Source organism: Sceloporus occidentalis, unplaced genomic scaffold, assembly GCF_023333645.1.
Source record: "Sceloporus occidentalis isolate IW3139 unplaced genomic scaffold, rSceOcc1.0.p SCAF_335, whole genome shotgun sequence".
NCBI lineage: Eukaryota > Metazoa > Chordata > Lepidosauria > Squamata > Phrynosomatidae > Sceloporus > Sceloporus occidentalis.
The window spans coordinates 185,862-201,421 of NW_028317315.1; the positions used below are offsets into that span (position 1 = coordinate 185,862).

Here is a 15,560-nt window from a genome sequence, read left to right on the forward strand (position 1 = left end):
CTAAATAACAAATACACAATTTTTCTTTGCTAGCTGCCAAGAACAGGATGCTAAAAAAAAAAAAAAAAAATTACTTCTAATCCCTAATAAATGTAATCTTTTTGGTCCATGATTTTGTTCATACTTTGCCTACAGATAGCCCAGATAGCCTACAGACAGCCCAGGACAAGGGCTGTTTATAACTGTTGGTGCTGTTTGTGAGCACACTGCCCTCTAGTGCTCAAACAGCTCTGTTACATGTGCTCTACTGCATACCTTTCTCCTGGCTACTTTCTTACTAAAGTTGCTCTTCCACCAAAACAAACGCCTAATTGCACTCTCTAGAATGGCAAATAAATATTAGCAGGTCTTGGCTGTCATTATATAATTTCATGTAAAGCTGTTATCATAAAAATAAAAATACATAAAAATAAAACATAAAAATAAAACATTTTAAGATGCTTGTCAGTTACTATGGAAGCAACATATGAGTGTCATAAAACATACAGTAATGGGATATATATTTCTAATATATATGTATAGTAATGTGATATATGTGATATATATAGTATTATTTTTAACCCACAATCTTCTTAATACTTTGTTTTGTTATTGTAAGGTTTGTTATTACGTAAAAAAATTCATATAAAATCTTTCTGCACTGTTCACCCTTTAGTGCCCTAAAATGTAGCCGTATACACAACATATGCTGAAGATTGCAATGAAAACTTATGTCAATATGACCGTATGTTAAACCTTTGCCCAAATTAGAACCGGATTGCCATTTTCTAAATTATAAGGTAGTGCTGGACTGTAATTTTGTATTTATTTCATTTTTTGAAATTATGCACATATGTTATTCCGTGGGATTGCGCTTTCTAAGATCGTGAGTGTATGAATTCATGAGCCTTATGTGAATACAATAATTCATGGACTGTGTGATAATCATTAGAGATGTTGTAGGCTTTAAGCTAACCAAACACTTGATGTCACTATACCACTTCTAAACGCATCCGTCAAAGAGATCCTTGAAGCAATTATTGGAGATTTGAGTTATATCTGCGCCAAGTCAATGTTTCATCTCTATTCATTTAAAGGTGATTATATCAAAGAGAGATTTTCTGTGTGCGAAGGAGGGTTTTCCTGCGCATTTGCAGAATACTAATTCTTGTTGGAGACTGGATCTGATGCTGCCGGGCAAATACACGCCGATTTAACCAGTCCGAGCATGTTCGCAAGGCAAGGGATTGAGCTATGAGGTGCATGTTAGTGCATGGGCGTGCGAAAAGGAAAGGGTGTGTGCTGGAATGTGTATGATGGGGAGAAGGGTTAACCTCGTTTACAGCAGATAATCCATTCATATTATCTACTGGTTAGTTATTAAGATGGTGAGCTAAAGTTGACCAAATCTCACCTTTTCAATGGATTATGGGTTTTGTTTTTGTGCAAAGTGGCATTTAAAATGATATTTACGAATTTTGAATAAGAACATTGTCATTTAGTTTAGAATTCTTATTGGAATTATATTTATTGAAATTTAGTTTTCATTTTAAGTTTGTATTTAAGCCAATGTATTTCTTGTGTGTCATTATTTAACCCTTTAGAGTTGCATATGCATGAAAAGAATGGAGTGCACCAGTAACAGACCAGAGGTACTGGTAGGGGTGTAACTGGAGTTCACGGGGGACCAATTCACTTTGTACCCCCTGTTGCTGGTACATTTACTATCATTTAACATGACGGGGGCTGGGCCATCTGGTGGGGGAGGATGCCGTGAGGAATGCAAGTTCTCTTTGTACATAGAACATGTCTGACCACCTTCCAAACTGTTGTGAATGCAGATAATTGATTTGTGACTGGCTTTTGTACACAAAACAAAAAATAACTCAAAACCGGTAAGACGTGGCAGGCTTCTCCCGTTGAGTATGCACACTCATCAATAACAGCCTAAAGCTTCTCTTACCCTGCTTAGACTTTTCATACTCATATCAAATTATGTATTTTCGAACTTTCAAGAACTGGAGCCCAAAAAATTCTAACATCCATACTGTGGTAACTGTTTACACTCCTTGTGACACTTCAAGTATTACGTGTTACAGTTACCACGGTCAACAGGATCGGGAGTGAATGATATAAGACGATTCTTCATTTTTGCTACAACAGTTCTCTGTACATACGTTGCAAGAAGACTAATCAAGGGTTGGTCAGGGCCAGCCCTACCATGGGTCCAGATGGGTCAATTAACCCAAGTGTCACTTAGTGAGGGAGGGCAGACAGGACAGTCATGTTGTTTTTGTGCAGCACAAGGTCTTGGGCCAGCCTTGGGTTTCTGTCTAAGCGATTATACTGTATATAATTCATAGTAAAGGATTTCTTGTTGTTGCTGGTCTTTGCTTACTGTATGTCCCATTGCCTGCACCTACAGTCAGAGTTAATTGTATTAAAGTTGAAAGCAGCCAACTGAGCCGTACTTAATTACAGTCCTAGGAGGGAGTGTCTGGAATGAGAATTTCTCCTTTCATGCTACAGTGGCTTCTCCGCAACATGAATCTATTGATCAAACACAAGGAAATGTCAAGATTTTTTTCCGTTTCGAAAAAATCATTTAATAAAAAATAAACTAAAAGACACCCAAGCAATCTAACCAGATCGAAGACATATTCGTGGAAATTTCTAGATATACAATATGCGGCCATAGCGGAGAACTTTTTGAATTAGCTGGCTCTGCGACCCTTCCAAATATGAAAAATAGAAATCAGATTTCTGTAACCCTCTGATACAGGTCATTGTGGAATCATAACTGCCCGGGATGCGAGGATCTGCATAGTTCGTTCACAGATATTTCAGCTATAACATACTGTCGATAAACGCACCATTTGAGGGCACAAGTGTCAGGAAAGTAGATAATTATACAGACCATAATCAGACAGGATAATAATACAAGTATATCTCATGAACGCTAAAGACGCCGCTGCTGCACTGCTGCTCTCTCTACCCCAAAAATGCCAGGGCCCCCTGCGAGATGTATGTTAAGGACCCCCAAGCTCATCCTACACACACTGACATACTTATACACACACTAACCTTTTACACACACACACAGTAAAATACACATACTAACATAATTACACACACTAACATGTGTACTTACACATACTGTAACATACTAACATATTTTCACACACACTAACACTAGTACCGCAGAGTTACTGTTCCAGGTGAGAGAGCAGGAAGGCCCACCCAGGCCCGGTACTGCTCCGATGGTAGCCCAACTGCATATCTGTCAGCAGCATCAAAGGGTGAGAGAACCCTCATTTTGTGGCACCTCTTTCATAAGTTTAGCTTGGGTACAAACACCTTAAGACTAGATCAGCATGTTCACGAGTCAGTATTTCGTAGAGTAGAGGAATCGGCATGAACACTCCATTGGTTTCCCATGGAGATGGGTTGACTTTTACCAGTTTGCATTAGGACTGCTCTTTGTCCATAACCCAAATTGTGTTTTTGAGATTGAGGGTGAGCCAGCTTGAGGCCAACACAGATTTCGAGCTCCAGCCATTGACCTCGTAAGGAAAGTCCGGTGTCCTCAACACCCCACTTTTTAGGAACAGTAACATCTAATGAAGTTATATTGAATAACAACTAAAGACTGTATCAGTAATACAAAACCTGCTTTTATTTATCCTTATTATTGATTTCACCTTTGCTAATGAGAATGAGAACTTGCTGATTCTGAGAAAATTTGGGGAGGGGGGTGCGCCTGGGGGACCTGCTGCATATAAACTACCAAAAGAATAAGCCACATTGAAGAGTTAATCAATGACTGTGAATACGTTTATTTCCCTTGAAGTTTGATCACACCCTATTGCTCAATGCACATGGGAGAAGTATCGTCAATTAACGTTGCTCGTGTTAAGACATGAAAAGCAACTATGGGAATATGAGTAAGTCTCGAGACAGTTTAATGACACTGTTTGTCAGTGAGATTGGCTCAAAGGTCAGTGTCCAATTTACCAAGTATGCTGAACATCTGCTTCAAATGCATTTTGTTTCCAGGCGCTAAATAGTTAATTTTCATAGGGACAAATATGTCAAGAACACAGAATCAGACTAATTCATTATTCTGCAGAACTGCCCAAAGAAGGCATTCTAAAAATGTTAACTAGTTTACCCCACCTGTAAGAAAAATGTCAAATCTTTAAAATGTATATATGGTTTATAATATATAAATATAAATAAATAAATATATATATATATATATATATATATATATAACATTTGTAACAGGCTAATATAGCTGCAAATACATAGTATGGATTGTCCAATGTAGTTATGGGGATATCGGCTTTAAGGTGTTTGCAGTCTAACTGAAGAACAATCCATGTAAATAAAATAAAATTAAATATTGTTCTGAAGGAGTTCACTAGGGCCAGACTGGGCATGTCTAAGCACTTTAACAAACAGCGCCCATCAAATGACATCAAATGGCACTTTTCCGGGGTAGCAGCTGCAGCTGACCTCCTTCTCCGATGGTGGTATTTGCATTTTCCGATGCCACCAAAATGGGTAAACCATGCAAGTGCCTGGAGCTTGATGCAACCTCCCATGGCCAATATGGCCACTAGTGCATCATATCCCATCAGCATACCCGGGAACTCTCAGGGTTTGACCCGGAGATTTCTGGGTGAAGCACTGCTTCCCCGGTTCTCCGGGTCAAGACCCGAATCCCCCCTGCCCTTTTTCCATTTAAGTGGAGGTGTTTCCTGCTGACATCAGCGGTAACGCCCCCGACGTCAGCAGGATGTCATGGGACCGCCCGCCGACGTCACTGGGCAGTCCTGGCCGCGTCCGGGTGGCCGGGGCCCAGAAGTTCCCAGGTATGCCCATCAGCCAGGGCTGCTTGTAGTCCCCTACTCCATCTTTGATGGCTTCTCCTTGGCCTGGCACAGGCGCCGTTTTTAACAAAAAAAGTTAATCCTTATATACTCATCTGAGAAGTTCTTTAAGATACTAGGCACATATATCCTTATCCAAGTGAAATACGTATTGCCATATGATATCCAAGAGCTGCTCAAGTTAAATAACACATAAGCTGTGGCTGATTTTTAGGAGAGGCCTGCACTGAGAACTTTCGTGTTCTTTAGCGGTCGAGTATCTCGTGTTAATGGCTGCAGCAGCTTTTGAGGTTTTAGAATGTTACTTTTTTGTGAATGACAGACGGCAGCGGCAGCTTTTTTTATGAGGCAAATAATAGTCGAGAAAAATGAGGAATCTATTGGTTGTGTGCATTTTTTGATATATATATAGGTGTTCTCTGCACTCTTTACAAGGTTTTTATATGAAATATAAAAATCTATTTATACAGATTGCATTTTAAATAGGTGTCTTAATAATGTAATAATGGTTAGTTTTGTTAATTATCATTTAGAATCTCATTAATTTAAATGACTTTAAATGCTTATGGCGTAGATCCATGTTATAAATGTCAGTCTTAATTAGGTTGTTAAATTTTCAGAAAAAGAGAAATTAGGTTGTGGATATACTTTCTGTATAGAATAAAGGATTGACACCATATTATTTCATATGGATTGTATAATTCTGAGTGAAAGAGCGAGTACATGGGTGGGACATGGATAAACCTGGGAGTCTCCAAGTAAAGCGCTATTTCTGGGTCACCTTCCAGGGAAAGAGGCATTTGGCCAATGCGCTCTCTCCCTGTCCACTTTCCCTCCATCTCCTCCCTAGTTTAAGGCTATCTAGGGCTAGCCCTGCTTCTTTGGTGGGCCAGACCTGGACATCACCTGGCCCTATACCCTAAATGAAGAGGGAAAGCTCTGGGGTGGCCTACCTTGGGAATTTCCCAAGTATGGTCATGGGCCTTAGTTTCCATTAAACCGTGTCTCTTTTTTCTGTGGAATGACCACAAAAATGGTTGCCTTGGATGCCTTTTTTTGGACATCCCTGGAAATTTCACTTGTAAAAGTTAGTTGAAGTTATTCTGTGTGGTCTCAGCATTTAACCCCTGGTATTCTCAGTGCAAGGGCTGGGAAGTTCCAGGCTATGATTATGAACGGTGTGGACTGGTAAGAGAGTACTTTCCAGAAGTGGCTCCACGTATAGTATTAAAATCCGTACGATTCCGAATGCACAAGTCTAATTTGAGCTAAAAAAAAATACCATGTATATTTCTAAGAATTTCAAACAAAGGGAATGTTCTTCTGGGAATTCACATTTTTTTTTCTCAAACTATACATAATCAGGCAAAAGAAAACATTCACATAACCACATTGTAACATACAAACTCGGTATTCATGTTATAAACACTACATATATTATATTTTTCTTTAACCCCTTAATGACAAAGCCCGTACATGTATGGGCTCAAAATACATTGTTTTCAATGGGTTTAGGGACCGCCCATTGTCCTTAAGGGGTTAAAGTCTTTCTGGCTTCTTTGGGTAGAGCTCCAGGCCACCTACCGATCTCCCTAAATCCCATTTTCCAAACTTGGGACCTCTGGTCTATTTAATCATTTGTTTTTCCAGTAGCCGGCCAAACCCAAAAGGTTTAGGGAACAGAAATTATAACTGAAAGTAATAAAAAAAAAAAAGGCTCGAGTATTTGTGGTTGAAACTTCATTCAGTGTTTTATTGTACAATAAACCTCTTGGCTGTAGATAATTAACGCTTGTTAAAGTAGTGCAGAGAAATCCGTGCTGACTGATGCCTGCCGCCGTGTCACTACCAGTGCTTTGTGCTCAGTTTTTTCTTTGTTTTTGTATTAAAACATGGATTACCAAAAAATGTGACCGAAGCAGATCACTCTGTTGTGAAACTTTACCTACAAAAATATGATCAAGAAAACAGCGGGGTGTGGGAGCCAAGAAGAAACCCTAAGCACGTCTGTAGGAACTGAACCCATCTGAAGAAGAGACCTTAGAGGTCTCAGAAGCCGATGTGACTCTACAATTGTTTACTATTTTGGCCCATTAAAAATTATCACCTTTAACTAAAGACTCCCATGTTTTCTAGGAGCAAATCGACTATATCCAAAACACAGACAGGTACTCTGGAGTACACAGCTCGCTGGGATGTGTAGTAAAACAAGGAATTACATTCTATTTATACACTTAAAAAAAACAAAACATTTTTACATTTTAAAAACTTTTACATTTTTCCCAAATCTGGCTGCATTTTAACCATTCTGTGTGTCTTGTTGCGTCTGAAAGTGTCTACACTGGATTGTAAGCTCTTTTTGTCCTCTGATGTAAAAGTGCTATAATAAAAACAACAACAACAATAATAAAAACAATAATAATAATACTTTTTCGCTCACAGTAATTATAGCTTCCTAGTTGCATACTGCATTTTTACCACTTGGGGGCAGTCATTCACAATTCATTTTTACTACATGCATGTCCCCTTTTCCCTGTCTTTTGTGCACTTAAACCGTTCATAACATTATAGAAACTATTGAATATAAAATGTAATACACAGAGTTTAACTGTTTTAGCTCTAACTTAAAATTATGATTATATGATAAGATGGTTATGTTTTTATTAAGTGGTGGCATATATTATCTAATTCAACCTTTGACTGAGAACTTTGTTCTCAGAGCCAGACTGGCTATCCGGAACACAGAGCAAATGCCCGGTGGGCGGGTGGTTGATGGCATCCCATACTTACCCGATCTGCCAGGACTCTTGCCTTCTTTCATAACATGTAGTGGAGACCTGGCCATGGAATGTCAAGGGTTGGCCATGGAATGTCAAGGGCTGGCCATGGAATGTCAAGCACAATACAGGTTTACACTGGTCAATTGATGGGATCAAGCAGGGATGACTGGGGCCCTGGCATTTTCGGCCAGTGTTTGCCAAATGACATATGTGCGTCCAGACATCACGTTTTTATGGCGTCACCAGCGGCCACACACTAAAGTACTCCATCTTTGATGTAGCAATATATGGCCATTTAGTTTGACGGAATCCCAAATATTCATGCTTTTGAATAGTATTTGCTGAGTGTGTGCTCATTCCTCGTTTTGGTGTATGTCCTCCCAGATTTTCAGGGTTAAACACCCCACCTACCCCACGTGTGCCTCATTGAAAGTACCCAGGGCTTAAATTGCAGGATAGTCTCAGTGGGTTGAAGCTGAAGCATGGCCAGGTATCTGGACCGAAATTTGAACAACCTGAATACATTCATGATTATAATAGTGGATTATAGGTTGAATAACGACTACCACCAGATTCTAATGCTTGAAGTTTATTGAAAAAAAAGAGCAATATTTCAGTAAAGAACGAGAACTTGAAGGCATTAATGTTCTGTATAGAATTTATAGAAAAGCAGAACTTTCAAAGATTCTTGGTGGCATCTTCTAGTATTTCTGCCTAACTTCTTTCGTGGTGCTTGAGACAACCTTTCCGTCTTGCACCTCCTCAATAACTGTCCTAACTCTCATGCTTTTGTTCGGATCTGCAAGACATGCAAGAAGAACAAGATGTCATTGTTAGAATTAACACTTTGATTTAATATGTGAACCTCACCATATGGGTTCCTAATAAATGCATGTGGAACGCCATATTGGTTCTACTTTACTGAAATCTCAAGCTATGTACATATTTTAGACAAATTCTGCTTAAGGCACAGTATGAAATCTGAACATTTAACCCTTTGTCCAGGCATTTTAAAGAATGTCCAAAAAAACACATTGCAAATCAAATAAATATATTAAAAGAACTATTGAGTTCCATTATTCCATCAACATCACCAGAGACACCAAGTGAGATAGAAGTGCTGTGATATTGTGCTGTGGTATTGCAGCTAACGCCTTCAGATCTCAAAATGGTAGAACGCATGGTTATGCATAAAACAACATATTTTAGAGCTTGAATACGTTTTGATGACACTAACTCCCGCTCTGGAGGTAAGTGAACTATACAGTCTTGATTACTACCTTTTGACGAATCCACTGAATGGGCTGGGGACTTTCCGCCGTAGGATATCCCAGATGAAATTGCACTATAACAGCAGATACATAACATGAGTATTATCACTTAAGGAACACATGCGATTTTTGGAATGCCACTCTCCTTACCCTCCTTCTCCCTCTAGAAGTTTGCGGTATGTTTCAATCTCCTTCTCTAGTCGGGTTTTGATGTCTAGGAGCCGCTTGTACTCATCACTCTGGTTTTCCATATCACATCTGAGTTGGGCCAACTGCTCTTCGACTCCACTGATTGTGTTCTGTATTTGGCTTAACTGTACGCAGTATCGACCCTCTGTTTCGGCCAGGGTGGACTCCAGGGACCTTTTCTGAAAAAAAATGTCAGCCTTTCTTAGCTATACGTCTATATAAATATATATTATGTATTTGTATAAAAAGCTATGTGTAGGTATCTGACTAGAGTTCCAAAATGGAATGTTCAAGTCTTCTATACTAATAGCATCCAAGTAGTTTATTTCTCTTTGAATCCTAAGCCTACATTGTAACTATGGTCTAGATTTCATTATCTGAGCACTACATTCAGCTGATGGGCAAACCCATAACAGCCCATCATACATTTAGAAGACATACTGCCCGATGTACAATTTCAGTCCTGCCCAAGACCAACAGATCCAGACAGTCTCTTGCCATAATAGACAACCCAGTTAATGCATGGCAAGGAAAATACACCCAATAATGTGTATTACCCATTTTAAATGCCTTTTTTGGGGATCAAAATGTAATTGTATTGAAATAAAAAACATCAGTTAGCTACAAATGTATTTTCCATCTAAGATGTACCATGGCCAGCTGGGACTGCAGCTCGATCTCCAACCCTTGAAGAGTACGTTTCAGTTCTGTGATCTCGGTGCTTGAAGACTGCACCTGAGCCACTCCTGTTGTGATCTGTGTCGTCAGTTCTTTGGTCTAAAACGATAACAACGGATTTCCACAAATTACTAAACGTTACTGAAAAGTTCCAGTTTTTTTTTTTGCTTTCAATAAAACCTGCAAGTCTAATTCTAATTACTCACAAGAACAATTAGCCAAACAGCACAATCTTCTTAAACACCTTCACAAATAACAATAATTTTACAAATTGTATGTGTATTTTCTAATATATTCTGCCAGATGTATCTCTTATGTTGTGTATGTGCAGATCCCTGAGCAAGAAAGGATAACTCTTTGTGATTAACCTAAAGAGTCAATACTTGTGAAGTCTCATTGTCAGTTCATAGGTTCTCTCCAATTCCATCTTCACTGGCTGTAGATACACCAGGTTGCAGGCACAATGTCAATTACCCAGTTCCATGCTATTTAAAGAAAATCTAATAATCTGGCAGTACTGATTTGCAAAGTTCTTCTCTGTGTGATTTTAGACTCGACGTAGATGTTTTCATACAATAATGACCACCCGCCAATGGGACATCTGTTGTCCCATATTGTGTTCTATCCGCGAAGAAGTCCTTACTTGCTCAAGAAACCGGGCTTCTGCCTCCCTTCTGTTCTTCTCAGCAATAGCCTCGTATTGCTCCCTCATTTCGTTGATATATTTCATGAGATCGATACCCGGGGCTGCGTTCATCTCAACGGTAAGTTGGCCGGTTGGTCCTCCGGTGAGTGATGCCATTTCCTGAATCGCAAGAGGGCAAACTCAGCTTATTAAAGGAAAAAAGATGTTCAAATACATATGTGATGGACATTATTGACTATATAGCTGCAGAAGACATGTCGATCTAATCTATCACCTGTCTGTTGTCAATACCAGGACTGTGTGTGGCAAGCCCATTCTGCACTTGGTTACTACTATGATTTAGAAACGCCTCATTTAGAAACATTTATGTGGCAAACATTATAGGACAAAAACTAAATATTTAATAACAAAATAGGATTTTTTTTTATTTTTTTTCGCTTTTCCTTTTAACTCTAGCATGGTCCAGCTCTGCTGGAGGGCAGTTTCATGAACCTCTACAGTATACCTCTACAACCCCTAAGCCATTGCTACTTGCCTCTTGCTTCTGAATGACACCGTGACCTCTGCTTGGGTTACATTCTTTCTCGATATTCTATCAGGTTGCACTTAGCTGAATATCTGTGTGCTAATATGGAGAGCTTTTACGTGTAGTCTATGTGAAATATTACTTGGTTTTCCTTGGTCTTTGGAGTGAAACTTACTGTAGTTACATACAGGATCTACTACATTTCGATTGACCAGATAGGAACACTTTTACGTTTTGTGGTTGTGTAGAGAGGCTTGGCTCATTTAGCTTGCATTGGAGTTCAAGCATATATTTAATTGTTATGATATGTAGATACGTTATTAATTGCTTCATTTGATTACATATGCTCAACCTCTGTTTTTTTTATAAAATTCAAGCAAGGTGAGTCATTACTGACCCTCTAACCCTCTACCAACATAAGCTTCTAAGTAGTCTTACCTCCTGGTGGTTCTTTTTCAAATAAATCAGTTCCTCATTCAGGGACTCTATCTGCAACTCCAGATCAGATTTAGAGAGGGTCAGCTCATCCAGGACCCGACGCAGACCATTAATATCAGCCTCCACAGTCTGGCGAAGAGTCAGCTCATTCTCATACCTGTTAAACACAGCATGGCCAGACATGAGGACATGCGTTATCAGGTGCCCCTGCACTCTACCCTGACCCCAAATACCCCCTAAAGAAACATTATTATTTTAAGAGTCACTCACTTCAGTCGGAAATCATCAGCTGCCAGCCTGGCGTTGTCAATTTGTAGAATGAGTTTGGCATTTTCAACGGTAGCATTTAGGATCTAAAGTACAGGCCAGGACAGATTGACAAACATATATCTCATTATGTTGTACCACAATAAATAAAAATTGTGAAATATTGATGTTCGAACACTATTATTATCACTACAGAAAAAAAAGCTATACATTTGTAAATAGTGTAACTGTTGTTTTTTTTATAAATACTTTGCGTGTGAAACATTGAACATTCCTGAAAAAAAAAAGAATATGAGTTCTAGATTGTCCTACCAAGTTCCCCTAAAGTTATTTCTTATCTACCATGAACTGTTAACATTTGAAATCAAATAACTAACTATCCACTGGCCCCAACAGAAGTAGAACAAGAGGTATGCATTCAGGGATAAAAACACTGTTCTATAATATATCACAGGCTTGCATTGGTTTACTCAGTTATAGTTCTTGATTCAGAACTGAACTTACTTAGTAAAACTGCCCTCTTACCTTTTCTCTGAGTTCTTCAATCAGTGGTTGATATTTGCTGTAGTCGGGTGCTCCCACACTAGTAGACCCTTGACGAAGCTTCTCATACCACTCTCGGATTTTGCGTTCCAGGTCAGAGTTAGCCTCTTCCAAAGCTCTCACTTTGTCCAGGTAATTAGCTAAGCGGTCATTAAGGTTCTGCATTGTTTGCTTTTCGTTGGTGTCAAGAATACCACCTCCGCCAACCCCATAACCTCCACCTATGGAAAACCCCCCACCAACTCCTTCACCAAAACCCCCACCATATCCTCCACCTGAACCGCCACCAAACCTCACTCCAGAACCTCCACCAAATTCTACCCCAGATCCTCCACCATATCCACCACCATAACCCCCACCACCTCCAGCGGAGTAAACCTCATTAAAACCACCTCCTCTGTAATCATTTGCAATACCCCATTCTTCTGCGGACCCATTCATTATTTGGCCGCGTCCATCCCCAAATCCACCATCAAATCCACCACCATATCCACCACCATATCCACCACCATATCCCCCACTTCCACCTCCACCAGCGGAGCTTCCTACTCTCTGAAAGCTTTGCGTAGATTTCCTGACAGATACGGAGCCCACATTTGGGGCTCCAGTTACAGATCTCGAGTATCGAACAGACATTGCTGACACGAGGAAATAAAGTGACTTGAAGGGATAATAGAGCAATGCCAAAATATTAAGACTTATGCCCCTTTATATACAATACTCAAGTGGGTGTATCAATTCCAGCTCATTTGCTGGAAGAAAAAAGTGTTATGCAAGATCATCATTTGGTGCCCATTTCAGTAATTTATTCAGTTCTGATACGTTCCTATCTGCACAAATATTTTAGCCTGGGGATACATTTATTCAATCAAAAGCGAGGGATACGGGCGGGGTAAATTTGGACCATTATTATATTTAAACAGTTTAAGCCTTTCTTAACCTGCCGTAACATATCGGTTTTGCTTTTCTCACTATTTCATGTATTGAAAGTGGCAGAATCTTGGCCAGAGAAACAGATACACCTACTGACGTGGAGGGGTTCATCTGTAGAGTATTTGATTCATATACAATTTCATCCCATGTACTGCAACATATCACCACACCAAATGTAGTAAATAGAAAAATATAATATTTACATATAAAATGATCTTAAATGTATTTAAATGCAGCGTAAATACATCACTCAATAACAGCTCGTTTAACACAATATAAATACAGTACAAATATTTAGTCTCAAGGCACCGAGAAAGTCCTTACATTAATTAAGTTCCATCCGTATCCTGCTCTCACCCACATATGTTTCCTTCAATATAGTATATTTACTTTGTGGTGAATAACTTCTCCATGGTGGTCTAGCGGAGGAATCGAGCCCTGCGCTTCTGAAAGATAGATCTTTATGATTTGCTACTTCTACAATGGTGTCATCATTAAATCATTGGGTCCCAAAGGTCTTGCTCAAGGTTGACCATATTTGTGAAAATATTTTTCCAATAAATGCGTAGCACCATTTTGCATTCCTCTCTTTATATAGCCTTATCAATGACCTAAGGTGCTTGGGTATGACATCATACCTTAATGCCATATGGACAGTGGTGGCCAATCAATGTAACTTTGGAGTCAGTGATGTATTTACCTTGGCCAATATAGGGCTGAATCAGGGCAGGACTATCATAGATCTCCCTTGTAACTGGCCCATCGGGCAGCAGAAGGAACTGCTCCCCAGCTAGACTTGACTCACTAGGCCTGGGCTAAGTCTGCCTAGGCCAGAATTTGTCACTGTTTATCGGCATTGTTTTCTTTGGATCTTCCCAGGCCTCTAATGACTATACCACAAAACCTAACCATACCCCAAAATAATGGTGATAACAGATTGAGAGCTCACAAGACCAGGGTCGTCTTCTCTGTACCAACATATCTTCCTTTTATTGTGACTTCTATCAATTGTCAGTTTTACTGTCATTGTTAAACATTTTACTGTCTCATACTGTAATATTGCTACGAAATCCGATGGTTCTAAATAAATAAATGTAGTGTGAGGAGGAACAGGGGGTGTTTGGGGAGCCTCGGCATGTGGGCATACGGCGAGTTGGCAAGTAAACTCTCATAAAATCTGATTGTTGGCACATGTCTTTTTACGGTGCATCTTCTCTAGTATTTAAGGGGTGGAATACACTGGCTATGTAATCTGAAAATTATATTTTATATTCTGAGGGTTTTTTATCTGAAAACAATTGTTTTAGGCGTCGTTGTTTTAGGCATCTGCTTCATTTGCTGTAAACATGATCAGGCAATGAGAACATGTTTTCCGCATGTAAAGATTCCAGTGGCACATGTCACGGATTCAGCTTGGCATGTAAGATTACAGGTGGGGGATTTTCATGACACCTAAAAAACTTTGATTTACCTCCAAAATCCTGTAGAACTCGTAGTCATCAAATACACTTCAAAGGAAAGCACCGGTATTCCAAAAGCGGACATTTTCCTGCCCGGTTTTTATGGTAACAAAAAGATTTTGAAGCACGGCCAAACCCCTTCAGTTCCAGATGAGAAAGCACACGTCCTACTCGGAAAGGGTTAATGTGTCTGGGAAGTGATTGCAAGAAATTTAAAGATTCCAGCACAGCTTTTTTCTGAAAATGGGAGGAAAGTAGCAACCCCTCCCCCACACAAACCAACTTCCTATCTGTCATTTGATCCTATACATTTCCAGTGATTGACAGACCACTTTTATCCTACCTCTAATGTATATTTTTACTGATAAAAAAATATCTCTTCACTTGGTGCTGTGCGACAGCCTACCCTATATACTCAATAAATCAATTACTTATACTGCAAGTTGAACTTGCCCGCAAATGATAAGCAATGCCGTCAACATCTTTGTATAGTTGTGTCTTCATGGAGCGCGTGGTGCCGATTTGTTCATTGGCTGGATGGGCCGAATGGTTCTTATCTGCCGTCACTTTGTGTGGTAATTTACAGACTAGAGGCGGGAGTGAGCGGTTAGGCACTGTACCTGCGGGTCCCGGTAATCCCGCAATCTGGGTGTTCCACTCCCGCCCGCTCCCGCCACATGTGTGGCAAATCACCCCAACCTCCTTACCTGAACTGCAGATTTCCCACGCAAGGCTGCCTTCGTGTTGCTCCCTCACAGCGTCTCTTCTCTTGTTCCGCCCAGGAACCCAGCGGAGTCACGTGATGTGACGTCACTTCCCTGCTGTGTTCCTGGGCGGAGCAAGAGAAGAGACGCTGTGAGGGAGCAACACGAAGGCAGCCTTGCGGGACTGCGTGGGAAATCTGCAGTTCAGGTAAGGACGTTGGCGTGATTATTGTGGCGGGAGCGGGCGGGAG

At 40.0% G+C, this 15,560-nt stretch overlaps 1 pseudogene; it reads right to left on the reverse strand.

The window, feature by feature from the left end:
* Positions 1-8,355: 8,355 nt before the first annotated feature.
* LOC149274352 (keratin, type I cytoskeletal 12-like) lies at positions 8,356-12,848 on the reverse strand (annotated as a pseudogene).
* Positions 12,849-15,560: the final 2,712 nt, after the last annotated feature.